Genomic DNA, 22,046 nt, shown 5'->3' on the forward strand with positions numbered 1-22,046 from the left:
GCACTTGGTGTTGTTTTTGCTATTCCAATAATATAACCCTCTCTAGGTGTCCATCCATCAATCTCCTTTCTTTCTACAATGGTAAATAAAAAAGTAAAAGTAGCCACAAATGTCAGAGCGTTAAGGTTGTTATGCCTCAAAAACTGCATGATAATGTTTTTCATGTAGCATAGGGTCATAATATGAATACTACAGAAGTGGCTAAATAGAAAAGTTCTGGCATCCTTCATAAACTATTCTATGTCAGACTACAGAAATCTGCTCCTGTCTGCTGAAGCGTTACAATAAATTATCCCAGGATAATGGTACCACCCACTACGATGGTTATGGCTTAGAGTCTGCTCATCCTCTCTGACAGACTCATTCATTCTGTGATTTACAGCATGGCACACAACACTTCTGTCAGAGAGCAAGCACTCTTTGTGTGGCCATTCACAGCTACGGAGAGAGGGGAAAATAAAGCTTTGGGGATTTAGAACTTTTCACGGCAATTGAAAACCCCACTGAAAAACCAGCATGATTTAAAACATTCACATTGGGGTTGAGATCCTCCCCCTCCTCTGTCAACTGGGTGGTCAAAAATTATTTCAAGTCAGTAAAATTACAGGTGGGTAAAACTACTATGGAAGAAACAAACACCAGGCACTCCTTCTCAACAAGAATATATTCCAAACTGAGGGTATTCCTGCTGAAGGAAAGCATCTAAAACCACTAGCAAATTCCAGAATTCAGGGTCAGAGGCATCCCTAGTTTTATTCTGAAAGAAAGGTCAAGTCAGGAGGCTCAGATGCATATCAAAATGTCCTCACAGCTGAAGGAGAATTCAGTTCCAACAGTTTCAGGACAGTATCTGGTGTAGATCACTGAATATTGACTGAGTAAGCCACATGAATTATCCTCCATGGTTACTGTAATGATAATATGAATAATAATGAGCATGTGTAACTGGTAGTTGCCCAGCTGGAAAACATAAAGTTTCCGTATATATCTGCCAATTGGACTTTTAATGACAAAACCACAGACGTTTGGACTATTTGAAAAAGGACAAATGGAATAAAAACATACTATCTCTGTGAGAAACTATTTGATTTGTAAACTGCAGCATTGTAAAACAAATGTCATGTGTAGAAAAAAAGAGTGGAAATGGTTCTTGAACACATATGGAAGAAAGTTTTCTTGATTTAGTGCTTATTGCAATAAAACTTATGATTAAGAATGCAAAAGCAGAAATATCTCTGCTTTTGACTATTTCTTAATGTTTATCCAAAGGAAATTTCTTATCTAGGGGAGGAGGAGGAGCAATTTAGTAGTTTCTGACCCCAGGCTGATACTAAAGCATTCTGAAACAATAAGGACCCAGGGGTGTCGAAGGCAGCTGCTTGAATTCCTCAAAAATATATATTTACAAAGGCTATTTTGAGTTCTCTGCATTTCTGTAATGGAATCCAGCTGCTCTGACCTTTGGAAATTACCTTGTACAGCGTGAACAGCAGCACAGATAAGTGCTACATTAAACTGCAGTTAGAGTCCAACTGCTCAGCGTTTCGCTTAAAGGGCTTTCATGAGAGAAAGCAAAATAAGAAAGAGTATTACATTTCTGGTCAGAGAAGCAAAATAAAGACATCATTCATTCAAAATAATGGTTTGATGAGACCCCCTCAGTGAAAATAATATATGCTAAATAAAACTTGAAGACATGAGGGTTCACTTTTATGGAACACCAGGAAACCAAACTTGAAAGATAGGATCTCTCATCTCACTTCTGAAATAATAATTTTATCTTCATTCTTTCTGGGCTGTTTTAGGAAGCTGAGCCCTCAAAAGGAGCTTAGTTAATAAAAGCTTTATATAGCACTAAAAATTCAGATTTCAGTTTTGGTCAGACTTGTGCAGAACAAAATGGCACCATAAGGACTAAGATGGGATCTAGCACAGGCCCTTTCATGCCTACTTGGAGCAAACTGATAAAATATAGTGGATAGCATGCCATGGAGCAAATAAGCTTTGGGGCCAAAGTCTGTAGGAGATCATCCTTTGCCTTTTGCAATTGTCAAATGAGACCTAAAATCAGAGCTTGTGAAAAAAAAATTTTCTCCTTTAACAGAGATTTGACAAAACACATTTCCAGCATTCCAACCAAAGAGACTCTATGTTTACCCAGCTCTAAGAGGCGACAGGTTCGTGTTTCCCAATATCTACCATGGTTTGCCTGACCCTGGTTCCTTGCAGAGCGGCAGGTCCCTGCTTTGCCCGAGCTGCACATCCCACTGGGCCCTGCATCCATACCCCTGCTGCGCCAGGCAGGGGGCAATGGCAGATGGATCTCATGAGATGAACGTGAGCCTCAGGATTCACTCCTCACCCACAGGTCTCAGTGGTTTTCCACATCACACATCCTTTGTTTTCAGCCAAGACCTGAGCATCTGGAAGAGGGAAGAGCTGAGCATTCTGGCTCTTGCCTTTCTTAAAGTCATCAGAGTCAATGTGATTCGCACCCTTTGAGTCTGTGACTCCAGATCTTTTTTCCTATTTCTCAGTATTTTCATGTTTCTTTCTTAAAGGTCCCGAAAAGCTGATGAGAAAACACAGCTGTGAAACAAAACATGGGAAATCAGCTGTGCTGAGGCAATATCAGAAGGAAAAAAAATGAAAAAAATCACTTATTATCTTTACATTAGATGATTTTGTTTCAATCTCATCACTTTTCCAATATATATCCAAGATTTTTAAAGCTTGGGGTGGGTCATATTGGTGAACTCAAACTTTGGGTAGTAAGTAAATCCTTGGAGCATGTTTCTACACCCATTGGATCCCCTTCAAATGCTACTGCCACGTTTTCTTTTCTTTTCTTGCAACAGCAAGGCCGGCAGCTGTGGGAGTGAATGCAGAAGCTGGTCAGACCCCTGATCCTGCTAAGATCAAGGCATGCTGGAAAATTGTGTGAGCCTGCAGGAGAATGATGCTTTAGTGCATCCCTCTGGCCTTAGGGTGGCAGCCTTGCAGCTGTCCTGAGAAGCACACGGTATCCATGTGTGCTTCTCCCTTCTGCAAACCCAGTCCCTTTGAGAGCAGCCAGCTTTGGGCATGCCCCTGGCTCCTTCCCACAACCAAATCCACCTCTCACAGAGCTGTAGAGCATGCAAGCAGGGCTGGAAACTCCCGGGCTGCCTGCAGCTATGATCTGAGTCAGCAGAAATGTGCCTCATCTGCTGTTTGATTTTCTCTGCCCAGATTAGGCTCTCAGTGCCTGCCACCTGATGCCAAAGCAGAAATGCTGCTGCTGGATACTTCAGAGACAAATTCTGGTAAGTGAAGTCAGACAAGAAAAGTTTTCACATCTAATTAACCAGCTCAAAAAAAGAGATTTAGTAACAATTCCCAGCAATGGCTGTCCTAGTGTAGGACGTATGAAATTAACTTGGTGCCCTCAGCTTAGCTAATCATAGAATCATAGGATGGTTTGGGTTGGAAGGGACCTTAAAACTCATCTTGTTCCAGTCCTGCTGCCTTGAGCAGGGACATCTTCCACTATACCAGGTGGTTCAGAACCTCATCCATCCTGGCTGGGATGGGGCATCCAAAACTTCTCTGTGCAAGCTGTTCCAGTGCCTTACCTCCCGCATACTAAAGAATGCTTTTCCTAATACTTGATCTAATCTCTTTCAGTTTGAAACCATTCCCCTGTGTCCTATCATGCCTTTGTAAATGGACTGTCCGTCTTTCTTGTGGGCTCCCTTCAGGTACTGGAAGGCTGCAATTAGACCACTCTAAAGCCTTCTCTTTCCTAGGCTGAACAATCCCACATCTCTCAGCCTGTCCTCATAGGAAAGGTGCTTCATCCCTCTGATCACCCTGTTGGCCTCCTCTGGACTCTCCAACAGGTCTGTGCCCTTGCTGTGCTAAAGAGCCCAGGCTGGACACAGCCCTGGAGCTGTGGTCTCGCCAGAGTGGAGTGGAGGGGCAGAACTTGACTTGCTGGCCATGATTCTTTAAGGCATCCCAGAATACAATTGGTTTTCTGGGCTGCAAGCACACGTTCTTCACTGATGTCCATCCTCTCATCCACCTGCACCCCGAAGTCCTTTTCCCCAAGGCTGCTCGTTCAAATTATTCCAATCTGTTCATTCCTCAGCCTGGATTGATTGATTGATTGATACCATGGGCTGTATGCAGGTCTTTGCCACAACAAGAACCATCACACCACATATAAAAAAGTTACCTGAAGCCACAGAGTTGTTTCATTTATATATTGGGAAATCCAGGACCTCAAGACTTTGAGATTTTACTTTCCCCATAAGTATCAGAACAGTAGCTGAAACAAAGAAGGGGAGAACAAGAAGAGAAGGGAGAAAGGGGGTTTTATAGAATCACAGAATATGCTGAGATATGAGGCACACACAAGGATCATAAAGTCCCACTTCTGGCCTTGCACAGAACACCCCAAGAATTGCACCATGTGCCTGAGAGAATTATCCAAATGCTCCTTGAACTCCATCAGGCTTGGTGCTGTGACGACTTCCCTGGAGAGACTGTTCCAGTGCCCAACCCTCTGGGCACTGGAACCTTTTCCTAGTATCTAACCTTAATCTCCTCTGACACAGGTGATAGGGTCAACATGCTTGAGAAAGGTTCAAGGAATCAACTCTTATAGTCTGACCTAAAAGAATTTTCGAATTACATTAAAAATTTGAGGGGATGATCCAGTGAATCAGGAATATTTGTCCGGCAATATTATTGACACAGAACAATTCCCTTCTTGGGACTCACTTCCACATATGCAGAATACTCAGCTCAACTGGAGAAAAGCTGTAGGTGCACAGCAACTTCTGAAATTAAGTGTTTATCTTTTAATTTGTTTTGGGTTTTTTTTATTCCACTCTACCCCCATGGCTGACTGTATTTGTGGAGGCCAGCTGGATCCAATTCCTAGGACGGTAGTATTACACTCCATCCCCCTCACCCTCCACACTTTTTCCCCTTTTACATCAGTGAGTTGGCAGGAAGGTTATTTGCATCACTGCCCAAAGCCAAAGGTCAGCCTGAAAAAAATAACTTGTGAATTCTTCTTTTATGAAGAAAATCCAAACTGTAAGTTAATAGCCTTACTTAAAAAAATTATCAAATTATTTTTTGTTCAAAGTTAGATTGATGTGGAAGTGGATTCCAGATTGTGGAACATGCATGATGTGGAAAGGTCAGGGGGAATGAATATTCAAGATTCAGAGGCAAAATCAGAGGCATAAACTTCCCACACATTCCATCCAAAGAAGAATTTTTCCTTTCATATTCTGCTGGTAGGATATTATACACTGGTTGTCAGTTCTGAGCACCAAAGTGCAAGGTTATTTTTTAAATTGTGCAGTTCACTCTTCCAAATGTCCCCATTGAGCCCCTTCCTACTAAGTGGCTGCTTTTTAAATTTGACTTTTTCATTATGACCCATGGTGGGATCCTCTTCAGCTTGGAATGGACCTGTCCACAACTTGGTGTCAGAGGAGTCCCAGGGAAGGCCCTTAACTCTCTCTTCTGCTTGCTTTGAAAATCTGCCAGAGCATGGGGATATTAAGAGCCAGTTCTGCTCTGGAAAAAACTGTGGTGAGTGGCATAGTGTTTACCATGTCAGTGTTTCCATTTGATATTTGAAAACCTTCCATGTTAATGTCTTTTTTTCTAAGAGGAGAGGTAGCCTAATGAGTACAGGCTAGGTTTAAAGAAGATGGAAAACTTCTTGTCTTCCTATGCTTAATGTCAACTGACAGGTCCTACAGCCCACACTGTCTTCCCTTTACATCAGAGCATGCACACTGCCTCCACCTGCACCAACAGAACCACCTTTGCTGGGAAAGGAAAGAAAAATTATGCCCAGAATTCACACTGAGAGGAAGTCCAACTGGGATGAGGCCTCTCTATCCAGCAGCCTAACCTAAGTGAGTTGTACAGAGACCTCCAGCTTTTTACTTCCAGTGGACGAGGTCACCTGAAGTGAAGTCACTTGCAAAGCACAGCTGAGAAAGGAGCACCAACACAAATGTGCCCAGGAAGCTGCTGAGGGGCATCAATGACTTTCTGGCAGTTGCCTCTATGTCCATCTCCTTCCATAGAAGCCCAGTCTCCTTAAATCTGTGTGGCTGGCTCATGTCAGCCTGTGGATGCTGTCTTCCTCTGAGGAAGCTTGGCAGCTGAGGTGGCTTCTCCAGGTTTCTGGTCAGGGCTGCTGAGGTGGAATGTTTGTGAGGAGCCTACAGCTGCATTCAGTTCTTGCTGCCAGCTGGTAATAGACGAGCACAATGGGACTGAATTCCCTGCTTCCATTTCTGAGGTAGCCCCGGACCTAGGGTGAACTCAAGGAATAGGCTTTGCTACCTCTTCTTGCCTGGAAATAGCAGTTGCAAGAGCAGTCCCTTTTTAAAATAAACCTGGAGCAAGTCTGAGAATCTCAGAAGCTGAGTTGATTCTCTCACAGCTGAAAGAAGTGGTTAAGAGGCTAGCAATGCCAAGACTCAGCACTGGAAGAGGAATTCAGATGTGACAGGAATTATTTCATTTGGCAAAGATGAAGGAGGCAGAGGAATGAGCAGCCCCGGTAGAAAGCCTGTGTACCTGATGTGGACTTTGCAGGTCAGCTGTTTCCCTGAGATGCTCCATTTGCTACTTGGAAGGAGAAGGAGGTGGGGGTGGAGGGAAAGGGAATGGCCAAACTTAGACAGCTGCAATGAAGACCTGCCAACTTCTATATGATCCACCGTCCACCCCCAGCAAAAGATGTGTGAAGGAGAAGGAACATCTGCACTTTCCTCATTCTTATCTCACCCTCTGGGACTCACAGACAGTTGGTCTAAAGATGTTGTGACTTATCTTGGGTGTAAGATCAGCACATACAAGCTGTAACTGGCACCCAAAGTGAACCCAACTTGGTTTTGGCTCTCTCTGGTGCATAAGTCAAGAAGACTTTGATTTTCATCCAAATAACACCTCTCTGCCACTAACTTGAATCTGCTCAGATGAACCTAATTGTAAGGCTCTGCAAAAAAGTAGGCAGTGAGGCTTTGCCAAAACCAAACACACTTTCCTCCCTGGGTAATTCTACTGTTCAGCAATGGAAAGTCATGAACACCTCATCATGCATCTCATGGATAAAAAGTGACATGCTGTGAATCACTGGAATCCCCTGGTCTGCTTGAATATTTCATTTTTATCGAATGTAACACAAAATGGCGATACAAGTCTTCTATTTTTTTTTCCTAAAGAAAGGCTTTGTTTACAGATAACAGACCTAGTTTTGCATCTTTTGTATTTGCTTTGTTCTTAAGGCCATGGTATGTCTTTTCAGCCACACTTCATATCCTTTTACACATTTCCTCTTTTTTTACTTTTAATCTGCCATAAACATGGTGCATGACTTTTCCTCTTAGTGCACTGTTTAAATAGAACAGGCTATTGACAACAAAACACATCTTCTTTCAATTGTGATCTTCAGATGTAAAATACAGTGAAAGTAATTGTTTTTCCAATGATAAGAAATCTTTTTAAATGTATCTGGCATTTGGAGAGGTTGCTATATAAACCTTACTTTTTGATTTATTTTACTTCACAAGTAACTTGTTCATTTTCAAATCCCAGTGCTATTTTTTTCACTGAATAAGGTCACAAGAGGTTCAATAATGGCTAAAACATCAGCAATAATTAGGAAAGTGTGCTGTTCTCTGGAAACAGTGAGCCTTAGAAAGAAACTGATTTTGAAAGTCTAGGGTACTTTAATATTGAGGTTAGGATGTAGTTATGGAATAAATTTAAAACCAACATCACAATGCTCAGCATGACTAATAATTAGCCAAATAAATGTATCTAGTAGTTCATCAAGGCTTTTCTTGTGTTTAGAGCAAATACAAGTGCCAGGTTTATTTTTACTTCCTCAGGCATGATGTAAGTTTTCTTCCATTGGAAAATCCCCTATTAGTATATTTGTCTGGATTATATAATATTGTCCATGGGGCTTTTTATTCTTCTGATGACTTGTACCTACGGAATTCACTTTATAAACAAAGCTCTCAGCATGTGATTTCAGTGGTTGCTGTGCTCAGGAGTGACCCCTCTGTGACACAGCTGTGCCCAAGCTGCCTGTGGGCTGTGCCCAGTCCCATCCTGCTGTCCCTTGACTCACACAAATGGATACCCTTTCAAGTGCCACTGAAATTTGTTGAGAAAACTGAAGGAAAACACATGTAACTGCTTACTCTCCATGCTTGGCTCAGCAGCAGCTGACAATGACCCACCTTGCTCCACGTGTGGCTCGAGTTTGTGAGATGACAGATTAAGAGGTTGAACACAAACAGGGGTTGCAGTGATTGTTCTAGAAACAAGGAAGTGGTGCCAGAGCCTCTGGTGAACTTTGGCTCCTCAGGGTGGATGCCTGGTTGTGCTAGCTGCAGGATGGGCTGCATCTCCAAAGAAGCAGGATCAGAAGGTGAGCTGAAGAGACCTGAGACTTGGCCTGCAACAATAACCCAGAAAAAAAGCTTAAGAGGGTATAAAAAAAGTCAATTGTATACAATGAATGGTATACCACAGTACTGCATTTTTTACACAGGTGGAGAAAGGGACCTTTTAAAGATAATCTGTAAAAAAGCATTTTTCTCCAGATTCCAGAGGTCGCAGTTAAGAGAGCAAGGGTTTTTTTTACACTGTATTTTTTTGACAGTGTATCAGGATGACAGTTCTTCATATCTGATCACCAGTTGTATTGTGCTAGAATTAGGGAATCATGATGCTAAATTCTTAAGAGACATACAAGACAGGATCATGATTATCTCAGTTTCACAGAGTTTAATCATGAAAAACAGTTATGATCTTCAGAGAAAAAAAAAAATCACAGTTTCTGTTTTCTATAAATTAAAGGAAAAAGTGTGTGACTTGGTCCAGATAGATTCCTTCTGTTTTTATGGGTGGGTGGTAAAAGGTCCCTTTCAGCCTCCACAGTGTGGTGATGAGTCACTGCAGTTCTGCTGGGTTACCATGTGCTGTGATCTTGGGTTCAAAGGCTGAGACAGAAAATCTCTTCAGTTCCAGATGCAGGACTCTGGCAAGAAGTGCAGCAGGTTGCTTACTGCAATTATTAGGAATAAATGTTTTCAAATGCAACTGTTAAAAACTGCTGCTATTTAACAATCAGGTGAGGATGGCTGTGATAACTGCTTTGCATGACAGATCTTCTCGCTGCACTGGTCTGCAAAATTTTTTTACTCCAAAAGCCTGAACAAGTGTCCTCACAATAAAAAGCTGCCTTTGGCCTTCACTCTAGGTCAGACCAGTAGAGCCAAGGCTGTGGTTTTGCCACATGTCCTAGAAAAAGAGCAGCAAAACTGGGCCATTTTGGGGCTAGTGACCAATTTGTATCTCAATATTTTGTTCCTCCTCAGGAAGGTGAGAAATTTGCCCCTAACCTGGCCAGCTGCATGATGTTTTGGTTGGTGAACCTGAAGCCTTTTCCTTGTCTTCCTGGGGGAATTTCTATTTTTGGCTACCCTACAAGACACAGGTGACCTCAATGCCAAATGCACACAGACAGATGGCAAGGAGGATGACCTGGTTTTCATACAAGGGCTTTTCTAGAGAGAAAAGAGAAAGGCACAGTTTCCTTTCCCTCCACTGCTGCCTTGGCCCACTCAAATTCCTGAGAGCACAAACCAGAGAACTGCTAGGTCAGGACCAGGCATCCATATGGTGCAAGGGAAGGTCAGAGGCGATGAGCATCCCACCTTCACGGCTCCTCACACCTATCAGCAGCAGAAGTGGCTCTTTAAAGAAGGCAGAGTGAGCGCCAGGGGTGGTGCCATCTCAGCAGCCGCCCATCTTTGTGATGGCTAGGCTTGTGCTAAAGATGCAAAGCTCACACTGTCCCTGCTCAGCCACCACGGCTGCTTATCCAGCTCTGGCAGGCCCCAGAGGCACAGCGTGACCCTTCACTTGCACTCTGGCCTAATTGTGATATTTCACTCCATTGCAGCATTTGCTGCTTGTCATTTATTAACGTGGTGGTCATTTATTAACTTTGCATCACACCCCCCTTGCTCCAGAGCGCTTCCCTGGGGAGCAACGTGTGCCCCAGCAGTGCAGTAAAAAGTCTTTTCCCCTCTTTTCTGTGGGAAAAGAAAGTGTTGTCTCTGCCAATGGACATATTTCATGACTGTGTACTAGGAGGGGACTCATAGGCCTGGTAATTTTTTATTAAGCACTAGTGAAAACCCCCAAGAACTGTGTTGAAATAAATTTTCAAGGAAAAGCTTGCTGTGTACATTTGCAACTTCCCTCCTCTGGGAAGGGGAGGGCCCTCTGCAATGGGCCCTCCAGGTAAGGCTGATACCATTCAGCTCACTGTGTTTGGGCCTGCAGGAGAGCTAGGAGGGTGGAATGCACTCCCTGAATCATTCAAGCCCCACCTTTTTTGTTTAGAAAAATAAACTGGGCTGTGCAAATACTTTGCTGATCACAAAATCTACTGGCAAAATTATTGTATTCTTCATTTTGTACAAAAGGGAAAACAAATGCTGGCAAGGATCACAGTGTGGATATTTATGTCACATCCAATAAAAGCCAGAAAACCACAAGCACTAGTCAGCATCTGAACTGATATGAAATCAAAAGCCATTTTTGTTAAAGTTGGTTGACATAATCTAGAGTAATTCTTAATAAATCCTTTCAACCAGAAAGGGGTAATAAGTTCAGTTTAAGCTGCAGGGGATTGCTTCACAAGTATAAGAAAGAAAAATTGAAGGGCAGCATATAAGGTTGTATGAGAGCATAAAAAACAAGAAGGAGTAAGAGGGTTTTAAAAGAGAAAGGGATAGATCAGTGGCAATGGTAAGGAATTCCACCCATGGAATAGATGTTTCTCAAACACAGAGGTAGTACCATGGTGAGGGTAAGATTTGTCACAAACACAGCATACATTTTCCTGGGAGCTGTGAAAGGTTAACAATAGAAGCAAAAAGGTTGTAAGTGACCAAAATGTGAATCTTCTCCTTTCTCTCACATGGTGGTTCAGGCAGGTTTACCCTGGCTGCTCATCAGATGCTGCACTGAAATTACTGCTTTAGGTTAAATTATTGTAGGCCAAAGCCTTTCAATTGCCCTTCCAGCCACAAAGCAGCTACTGCCACCTTAAAAATTCAGCTAGGTTACATCTGAGGAAGCTTTAGCCACTTTTTGTTTCAAATCAGTAGATGTGTTTGCTTTGCAATGTAAATTCTCAGTTTTCATGAGAGAGATCATAACTCAACTCCCTGTTCCCATCTTGTTTTTTCATTAGAAGTGACAGTGTTTCATGGGACCTGAGGTTCAAACTAAGGATAGAAACTGGAGCGTTTCAGCTCCAGTCCACTGAATTTAAATATTTGAATTTGTTTGTTCCTATAAAAATTCTCATTTTTTCCAGAAAATGTATTTTTCTGGTGGATTCCAATTATAGCCACATACTGACTGACAGCTAGGCAGAGTCACCATGGAAGGGATGGCATTTGAACTGCCTTGTGGCTAACTCTGGCAGCAGGAAAAGTTCATTGTGTCCTAATCCATAAGTCATCCTTGTTTTTTCTCTGGAACACTTCTTCTCAAAGACAAACTGACTCGACATGATGATAAATGCTCATGAACTTAAATCACAGAAAGGAAAGTACCTTTTAGACTTTTATTTTTTTTTAAGACTCAGAGAAAAGCAAATGACCTTTCCAAAGTCCAGTGGGATAAGGTTCATATACCTCAGCCAGAAAAAGCTTGTCCTTTTTAAAAAAAAGTAGGTAAGCAGAGGAAGAAACCTATGAATCCTTGTCCAAGATGTACAAATGGATCAGTTATGATATGAAGAACAAAGACTGAGCAATATTTTAAATTGTTACCTTTTAGCAGAATTGTGATACATGCTTCTCCCCTAAACTTTCTGGGTTCCACCACCCCGCTGTTTGTTTTTTTGTTTGTTTGGGTTTTTTTAAACAGACCAAATGTTTTGTAACACTTTTTAAAAATCTGTGACTAACCCATTACCAATGAACCAATGTGCTACACAGAGGATAAATATTTTGCTCTTTTTTTAAATTTTGTTTTTATTTTGTTTTGTTTTGATTTGTTTTGTTTTGTTTTGTTTTGTTTTGTTTTTTAATTAAAAGTTCATCCTCTTACTAGACAAAAGTAAGAGAGAGGTAAGGGAATTTCTGAAAACCACAGCCACAATTTCAGGTTCTTGCTACCAGCACATATATGTCTCCCCATCCAGGTAGAGCTGCCCTGGGTTAAAGCCCCTCTAAAGGTTTCAGGCAATGGGAGCGATACATCCTGCTCCATTAATTTCTGGGAGGGGACTTTTCCTGCCATCTTACCACTCTTCAACTTTGAACATCTTTAAATCAGTTGAATATGAATCTCCAGTAAGATATGGCTATAAATTGTGGGGAATCCCTTTTGGGACACTGCATTTGTTGATTCAGGGCTAAGTGACTCAATTTGTTATTTATTTAAACATTCCAATCACCAGTACATAGCCACATAAAATGTGGAATCACATTCTTGTGAAAATCCTAGAGGACAGTAGGCCACTGACCCATGCCAAATTTCACTTGAACCCAAGCCAGGTTTTCTCAGCTCACATACACAATGGATAAAAAAAAAATCAGTTCATAAGTTACAGTAGATGCTCAGCAACCTAAATATATTTAATTTATATCTCAGATTAGGGTCAAAATATTCCCCTTCTCCTCTGCAACCACCTAAGAATGAATGAAGAATAAGGAAGCACAACTTAGTCAAAGCATTTCACCTTTCAAAACCAAGGCAAGATTTGATACTAGCCAAACCTTTCTTACAACCTGCTCCTCAAATTCTAAAGTACAGCAGCATTCTGCTGCTGGAGAAGGGCAGCCCCAGGTGCCCTCCTTTTCTGGAGAGACAGCTTCAGTGCAGACAGCATCCCTTTCCTAGTATTGCATGACTTAGTTGCATTACTACCCAGAGGTAGAAACTGCTTTTTCATAATGAATACATAAATATTGTTTGTGAAGTGTCATCCTTCCTCTGTGGGTTACATTGGTGCAAGACTCCAGAAGTATTACAAAAATAAAGTTGAGTGTTTGGCAGTTTCACTAAAACAGTTGATGAAATACAAATTTTAGAGAGCATTAACATGAGTGGAATATTTAAACTATCCTCACTGGACTTTCCTTTCTATTATTTAGTCTGTTCAAGATAGGGAAAGATCACTCATATGCTTCAGCAACAGTTTTAAACAAACAAAAAACCAAAGAAATCAGTTAATCTCCCTTCTATGGAAGCTATTAATTATTCTGCTTTACTTTTGTTAAAGAGATAATTAAAGCATGCAGTTGCAAAGCAAGACATTTCAACTGAAGTTAGAGAATGCTCTCAGGGAAAGCTTTAACCTTCAAGAGGGAACTGTTTTCTAGCTGGAGGGTGTGAGCCCTTTTGAGCTCCTAGAAAGGCAAAAAGAGTGCTCACAGTGTAAGACATGCTCTTAATAGTAAGTTTCCTTAATCTTTAAAAATCCAACTAGAAACACATACTTTCAAACAGGGCAGTGCCTCCCTTGCCAGGGTCTGCCAGGTGGGAAGGCAGTTAGAGGACAGAGTCAGGAAAGCATTATGCCAATCCTCTGCTGTTGTAAGGGCTTGTTTGTTGGCCTGTGTACTTAGAATGATTTACAGACATTTCACAAAAATTTAAAGTCTGGTCCCAGGACCTTACAACTCACATTTGACCCTCATCTCAAGGATCTTAACATTGAAGGTATATTACTACCTTATAGTCTACACAAACCCTATTTTATGACACAAAGTACAATATCAAAAGGCTGTGCCTTTATCTTTCAAAAGCTAAACTTCCCATTTACATTTTAGGATCATTAGAAGCTAGTTGAAAAGAAAACCCACGACAGAAATTCAAGCAGAATACGAGCTACCATTGCTGGCAAACAAATCCACCCTCATTAATAACAGTTAAAAAATGCAAAATGTAGGAGAAAGTGGTGGGAGCATATGAATTAAAGAAAAAAAAAAGCACCATCTTGAAATGCAGAACTTTGGTAAGAAGCTGGTATTGGGACTCACATTAGAGAAACACCATAGGCCTGCAAGCAGAACTGATACGCTGAGGAGACAGTTACAGATAGGTAACACTGACTGGGAGTAGAAGAGGTGGGAAGGCAATTAAAGAAAGAAAACCAGTTTAATCAGAAATGTCTGGCCAGGCAAGAATATCACCCAGCAAGATATAGTAGCTATAAATGGTGAATGGTTCCATGGGGTGGGAAAAGAAGCCAGAGGTGCTCTGGAAATAGGAGGATTAAGAAGTGAACAGAATTACCTTTGGATGTTCTCTAATGGTTTAATATCTTTCTTACATGGTGGTGCCCAAAACTGCACAGATACTCAAGGTGAGGCTGCACCAGTGCAGAGCAGAGCGGGAAAATCACCTCCCTCAATCTGCAAGGTGTTACTTGTTTTGGTGTTCAGTTCAGTTCAACCTGTATTTCTGTCAATGTTTTTGCTCAATGGTTTGAACTGAAGAATTTCAGTGCAAGTCTCCTCTTGCATGTTCCGGCAAGAGAGTTGGTTTCCATGCATTATGTGTGTTGTGTGGGAATTGCTGCCCATGACGGAGCAGGGCAAGGCCAGTAGTCAAAGGAACCGAAGAGATGGAGATGGTATTGAGGGTGCTGAGCAGGTGGTGGACTTCTAACAGTACCTTTTCCAAAATCTAAAGTGCAGGAGTTGAACAGCTCCCATGGTGGTAACTTGCAGTTCCTATATCAATGTGCTTTTTCCTAACAGGTTCCAAACTGCTATATTTCCATTTTAAAGACTGAAGAAGCCTGCTTCTCCTCTGCTCTAAATGGCTTCAACTTGGAATACCTGGTACACGCTTTTCCCCTATTTCAGACTCGACTTAGGGATGAAGGTAAAAGATATTTTGAATTTGCATTTTACCTATGTCAACTGGTTCTGCTTATACCTTTCTCCTCTGACTTTTTCTGGGAAGTATAAAGCCACCAGCTCAGTCTTAAAATGTCCTTTTTAGATCTGGATGATTAGATCAACACTTTCATGATAACAAAACCAAAAATCCCACTTTTCTTCCTTTATCAAACACTCTTTACGCTCCCAGATTAGACTTTCAATTCACAGAATGGCTGGTGCACTTCATTCTCATGACCTCATCCTTAGGTCATACATAGGAAACAGCTCATGGATACCAAGAAATGGTACAAGAAATTTTATACAACTAGGAACAAGGAGACACAGCCTTTCTCAAAATATCTGCTGTTGCCAAAGGTTGGTCATCATGGCATTTAGAAAATGGTACCATTTGTTGCAGAAATCTTCATACATAGATTTATAACAGTGATCCTTCCTATTTGGATTTATACAGGGATATATAAATAGTTGTATTTTAAAGGCTTTCACTTCTGTGGGGTTTTTTCCTGTCAATATTAAAGATGTTGTAGTACTCCTTATGAGTCAAAAGTGCCTTGTTTCCTTTATATGGAAAATTCATTTTAAAAAAAGAGCTCTCACTACTGTAAAGATCAAGTGTCTATCTCTGGGAGATTGTTACATTCCTTTTTCAGGAGCCAGGGCTTAACAATGCTGTTGGGAAAAAAAAGGATCTATATGGCAAATCTTGTAGTACAAGTTTTTGTGGTTAACCAAGGAACATGTCATGAGTCAAGCCTTTGGAAACAGTTTAGTAATTAAAGACAAATGCTATGACATAACCATTTACACGCAGCAGAAAGATTTTAGATTAAATCTGGCCTGACCCATTGCTCAGCAAGTGTTATCTGGGATTCTTGAAAGTCATTCATTTATTTACATACTAATTTGGCCCATATGTTTTATTGAAAACAAAAGCCTACATTTCTCAGAGGAATGAGCTCTAGTCCAGCTCTGGTTAACAAACTTGGTCAAGCAAGGTATGGACCTATTCCAATGGGTGCTATATGAAGATACTCATGAGGCAGCTGAGAAAGTTTTGGCTTTCCCTTCCTGAAATTTATGCTCTTTAAGTGCATTTATTTCAGGTAGATGCATGAGTCCTCTTTAAGGACACTATCAATCATGCGCTTGCACTCTACACATGCTAAATAAGCTAATACACATGGTCCATAAAGCTAAGTTGCAGAGAAAGCAGCTGATTTGGCTAAGGTTGGGCCCTCCCTGAATGAGAAAAAAGCATATGAATATAACCACTTGACACCCTCCTTTGTGCATGTCACAATATTGCTGGGTGCAAATGCTGCTCCATGGGATCACTGAGTGTAAATCCACTTTGCTCTTGTTCAGCCAGAATCACCTTGCTACCAGTTCTACTATCTGAATTCCTGCTGCTGGGGATGTGCTGAAAAGAAGAAAGAGCTTTATATGGATGGGATTTTGAAAAGAAATAATGCAACACTTGCTGACAGGAAAGCACCAACAAGAGGAGATCAAGGTGCAAAATGCTTCTGACCTGGCATAGACAGAAGCAGAAAAGTAAAGCTGTGAGATTGATGACTAAAAACATTTGCATAAAAATAAAGGATTTTTTTTTGGCTGTTAGATTCTGGGCTGCCTTCCTCCCCTGCTCTGTTCTTCTCTTTGTCAGTGAGATGAACCAGTGTGAGCTAATGGAAAAGAAGGGACTGGAAAACAGCAAAACTCAGGAGACGAAGGGGGACTAAGTTTGATGTTTCTGCAGGAAAATAGGGAGTTTTTCCAAATGAAAACAAGTTGCCCAAAAAACTTTTTTATTTTCCTAGCCAAAAAATGATCATGCAGGGCAGTGAGTTTCTGAGTGCTGTAAGCAGCTGTCAGGAAGGAAAGGTTAGGCTTTATTGTAAGTTGGTTCTCACACATGAAAGAAGCTTCTAGTGACCTCTGAAGCTCGCTCTCCTCAGGCAGTGCCTGCTCCCACAGAGACACGAGACAGAGCAGCACACTGACCCTGGGCAGGTGCCTGTGTGCAGGCAGCCACGGTGATCTGTCTGCAGGCCTTGGGGAGCACCAGCTCTCAGTGCTCGTGTGGGAAGAGAAGCACTTCAGGAGACACAAGCTGAATAGAAAAATTAAAAAAAGGCATTGCCTCAGGTACAGCTGAGTGCACAACTGGACGTGTCCCTGGGACTGGAGCTAGCTGCTCATTCCTGCTCAGGGTGAGTGGAAAGCAGTGCCTGATCCTTCTGCCCTGCTATGCTGTAGTGCAGTTGGCAGGGCTGAGGTCACAAGCGAGGATGGAGGAATTATTTCCCTCGGAGCCCTGACGGGTTTGGGTGGTGCTGCCTCCACAGCAGGGCAGCTCTGCCCCCTTAGCCCTGAGGCAGGCGTGCTGCCCTGGCAGCAGCTGGCACTGGGAGCCCTGGGCTGGGCAGTGCTCCAGCACTCCAAGGCTCACTTGGAGCTCCAAGAGGGGGCTCACTCTGTACAGAGCAGGTGCCTTTGCAGGACCACAGACACTGGAACAGCTCTTTGGGCAGAAGCGTGCTTGACTCAGAGTCACAGAACCAGAGAGTGGTTTGGGCTGGAAGGGACCTTAAAGGTCATCTAGTTCCAAAAGGCAGGGCACCTCACTGCGGTGTCTGCACCCTTTGCAAATAAACAACTAGGGGCCCTAGCCCTAGAACTTCAAAATGGGTATGAAAATGATTGCAGCATAAGGCAATATCTTCTAAAATGTGGTTTGCACCTTTTCATGAATCTGCAGATCACATAGAGGTGCAGAAGAGTGGATTTCTCTATTAGACAGTGAAAATTTTCTTTAATGTATTTGCTTAGGAGAGGTGAAATTTGATTCAAAGATGCTTTTGCCATTAGTAAGTGCTTGGCAGTGGTATTTCAAACAGCTCTTTTCTATCTGTGGCAGCTTTTACCTTTGCTTAAGCCTCACAAACCCAAGATTTACAAGCAAATGAACACTAAGTGACAATACGTAGATGATACCCTGTGCACTGGCTCTTTGGTGTAGAAAACTAAGGCTTGTGAGTTTACTCTCAAATTGACTGCCTAAGCCTGGATATCTGCTGAGATACTTTATCCTTTTATGAGGGTGAATCCAGAGTGCACTGAGTAATGCATAATAAAATTAGTTTGAGAGGGGAAAAAAGAGAGCAAAAAGATAAGCACAGTAAAATAAGCTCAAATGACTTCACTGTTCAGTAATGACTCCTACCAAATAACTGCATTGTAGTTTTATCTTTCCAACCAAGACTGTGTTAATGCTCTAAAATTAAATCTCTTGTGAAAGTTATCTGGAATTTCTCAAACAAGTTTTAAAGGGGTTTATTTTTTCATCAGAGGTCATGCCTCAAGAATTTGTAGGAATTCCGCCTGGAAAGTAATAATCAGTGGAAACTGGCAGTCAAAGCTAATTTATATTACTCTTCCAGATAAAAATTCCTTCCGTCTTAGACCTGCATTTCAAAAAAGATGATTATCACTCTTGAGAGAATACATCAGTGAAAAAAGAGAAGGAATGACTTAAGAGATGTCTCTCCTGCATCTGTAGATTTGGGGTTTAGGGTGGCTTTTTTATAATCCTTCCCTCTAAAATGTGTGAAGGATAGACAAAAGGGCAGGAAAGTGAGAAGGAGAGGTGTGTATGAGAAGACACCAAAGCAAGCTTAAGAAATCAGCTGTCAGGTAATTCCCCAGGAATTTCAGAACAAGGGACTTCAAAGCAGATTCTAAGACATTTCACCAAGTAGAGAGGCTAGAGCCTTTTCTTTGTGGGTTTTTTTTTGATTCTGCTTGTGGTGTCATACCATGTCTGTCACTACTGTACCTGCCTTTCTGGCAACACTCAGTTTGATAGGTAAACTGCTGCTAGAAGAAAAGTAAAACAATCTCTTTTTGGCTTAAAAAAAGATTCCAACTTTGCAGGCTGATGGGACAGTTGTCAGTCACCAGCTCTTGAACTCCCCCCTAAGCCACTGGTACTGGGCAGAGGCTGAAATGCAAAGCTCCTGATGCATTTGGAGAGTGGATCCTGGACCTGTCTGACCCTGGGTTGATGAGATTCAAATCAGTTTGCACTCACAAGATGAGAAGAACAGGTGTTGGGAAGAAATCAAACTGAAGGCATCTTTGGCAATGACACCTTAGGTGTCTGTCATGTGCCTTTACAAACGCTGGCCCTGCTGGCAGACCCTGCTGCCTTCAGTGTCCTAAACTGTCATCAAAAGTGGCATTAGGGTGTTCTGGTGCTTGGTGTTCGTCATCTCCTGCATGGCAGCACAGAGGGGTGGGCAGAGCAGCTTGTGCTTGGCTTGCAGCTGAAGCACAGATCAGCTGACAGCAGCACCAGCTTGCAGGACCTGCTTGCAGAAAAGCATTTCAAGCAATCCCACACAAAGGCAGCACGAGGCTGTTTGTCTGTTTGTTAGCTGGGTCTCGCCCTGAGATGCTGCCAAGTGCTACACAGCCCATGTGCACATTACTAAACAACAGGGTTTTGCTGTTCTCCTGCACAGTCATGCTAGGTCAGGTATTTTCCTGCTCAATCTCGAAGAAGAATATTTGCAAATATAGGAAGCCATCTATTTATTACAAATTTAATCTTTTTTATTGTAATATTTCAACAGGTTTTTTTTTCTTTAAATCTGTCAGTGTCACGCACATGTGAATTTGTGTGTATTTATTTTTTTCACAGAATTCCAAATCATAATTTTGGTGTAAGGCCATCAATAACCCCATGAGCTTCAGAAAGTAGGTAATCCTTTAGGAGTGGAAACAGAAGACAGATTTGCTTCCAATGGTGAGCTCATTCCTAGGTCACCATTGAAAGCAGGGAGAGAAACATGCTCCAAAATAAACAATGGCTTGAACTCGAAAGCATTTTTCTTTTAGGGTGCCCAGCTTTGCATGAAGGAATTCCTGTGAATTCTTCTCGACTGTTTTGAGGGTTGTTTTGGTTTCTCAGGTCATCAGTGTGCATTTCCAAAAAACACTGCAACAATGCACTGACTCTGTGATGCACTTTGAAGAAGAGCATTTAAAAGAAATATGTAAACAGATCTCTCACAGGTTTGCAGTTGCAGCTTCTTGGAGGAGTGGAGAACAGGGGAATGCACAGAAAACTAGTTAAGAACAATGCAAAGGACCATGACACAGTAAATGAGACAAATCCCAATGAGTGCCAGACAGACTAATTTCTTCTAACCTAGAGTTTAGCAGCACCTATTGGCTAGCAGATTACTGCGTAGACTGCAGTAATCGTCTTTCCAATAAATAAATTATTAAATGAGCTGTATTAAATAAAATACAGTCCCAGGTAGGCAGCACAGAACTGATTAAAGAAAATTCCAAATTGGTTGCTCTTAATAAAGCAAGAAAAGGCACCTGCTTGTGAAGGCCACACGTGTGAGGAGTATCAGGTTGAATAGTACCATGTGAGGACTTCCTGGATGGACTCCTTACCAGATTGAGTGATTTCTGTGGCAAAGGAAATCCCAGACATGAAAAAACCAGGCAGTTTCCCAGTGACCTGGCTTTCATTCAAAGGGTTATATGCCTTTTGGAATTCCAGGTCAGTGACTGGTAGGATATGGGTTGCCTCTGATTTTATGGCAGATAGTTGACAATTATCTGTAGCAAGAAGCAGCAGGAGGAAACCCCCACCAACACAATGAAATATTTGGTTTATAAAGAAGGAGAATAAACAGTTGGATGAGGTCAGATATTCCCAGTGGAGTGTATTCACAAATACAGAAAATGGATGGACTCATCTGCAATGACCAAGCAAACCCATCCTTGGTAATTGAGGTTAGGCAGGAACCAGGATTCACCTCTAGACAAGCACATAGAGAGGGATTGTGGTGGAGTTGTGGTCCCTTCTCTGAAGGGACAGAAGATGAGAAGGAATCAACACACAATTAACGGAGTGAAAGGTTTTATACCTGTGTTTTTAGGCATTTAAATATTAGGGCACTTTCCTGTTGTTGGGAAATAAGCAGTCTTTAATTTTTCCTTAGTGTTAGATGCCAAATTATGGGAGTGCTCCTTTCAGAAATAAAAGCAGAAGGTCAATATGATGGTGCTCCACCAATTTGTCTCAGCTTTATGAAATTTGTTTTGCTGATTTTTTTTCTGAAGTTGATGTATTTCTTTCCTGCATTTTTTGAATGAAAATGTTTATTATTTGATAAACTTTTAATTTCAAATATCACCACCTTTTAATAAACAACCCCCAAAAAATTTAATTTGAAACAAGGGAAAAAGAAGAGGTCAATGAATAAGAAAAGTTATTCATACATTTGTTTCAGAGACCTGAATCTCAAATTACCTTTGTGATTCATGCTCAGCATTGTCCTGCTTAGGCAGAAGTATGCTTCAGGGTTGAAAGCTGGGTCCACTGGGGGCCTCCTTCCTCCCTCCTGAATGGAGGCACAGGAAACTTGTCTTAAATGCATTTCCTCCCATCCATCCATCTGCCTCAGAGACAAGAGGTGGCCTCCATCCAACTCATTCAGTGATCTGCTCTCAAAGGTCTTTTAAAATATGCTGTCAAATAAACAAATTATTTAACTCCTGCTAATCAAATCAAAAAACCCCTAGCTATCTTTAAAAAAGAAATACTTTCTCACATAGTGACCTTTTCATTCCCAGCTCTCTAACTACACCTACCATCACTATCTAAGACTTATAACAATAACCGCTCACTGTCTTTACATGAATAATTGCCACAATGAAGATTATTTTAACAAAATAATACAGCCACAGAGAAGAAGTAAATCATGAATGCATAAACACTTAATTTAATAGGCAAGTCCTCACTGGAGATATTCAGGAACTGTCTGAACAAAATTGTGTGCCATGTGCTCTGGGATGACCCTGTTTGAGCAGGGAGTTGGACCAGTGACCCACTGTGGTCCCTTCCAGCCTGACCTATTTTGTGAAGAATTGTTCACTTGTCTCCCCCCCAGTATTAGAGTTCAGAGAGAATCATCACCTCAGAGAGAGCACAGGGGACCTGCTGGGACCAGACAGACACTCTTCCTGCAGAGGATGGCTTTC

The 22,046-nt window shown here is 41.7% G+C and overlaps 1 long non-coding RNA gene across 2 annotated transcripts; it reads left to right on the forward strand.

Moving 5' to 3' along the window:
* Nucleotides 1-714: 714 nt before the first annotated feature.
* On the forward strand, nucleotides 715-16,588 carry LOC141728676 (uncharacterized). 2 transcript variants are annotated; one of them, XR_012579820.1, is made up of 3 exons: nucleotides 715-3,305; nucleotides 14,832-14,958; nucleotides 16,344-16,588. It is a non-coding gene; the product is annotated as an uncharacterized LOC141728676 (long non-coding RNA). The 2 variants fall into 2 exon arrangements; XR_012579821.1 differs by lacking the exon at nucleotides 715-3,305 and adding an exon at nucleotides 8,295-8,464.
* The last annotated feature ends 5,458 nt before the right edge of the window (nucleotides 16,589-22,046 follow it).

The sequence above is a fragment of the Zonotrichia albicollis genome, chromosome 3, assembly GCF_047830755.1.
Source record: "Zonotrichia albicollis isolate bZonAlb1 chromosome 3, bZonAlb1.hap1, whole genome shotgun sequence".
Taxonomy (NCBI): domain Eukaryota; kingdom Metazoa; phylum Chordata; class Aves; order Passeriformes; family Passerellidae; genus Zonotrichia; species Zonotrichia albicollis.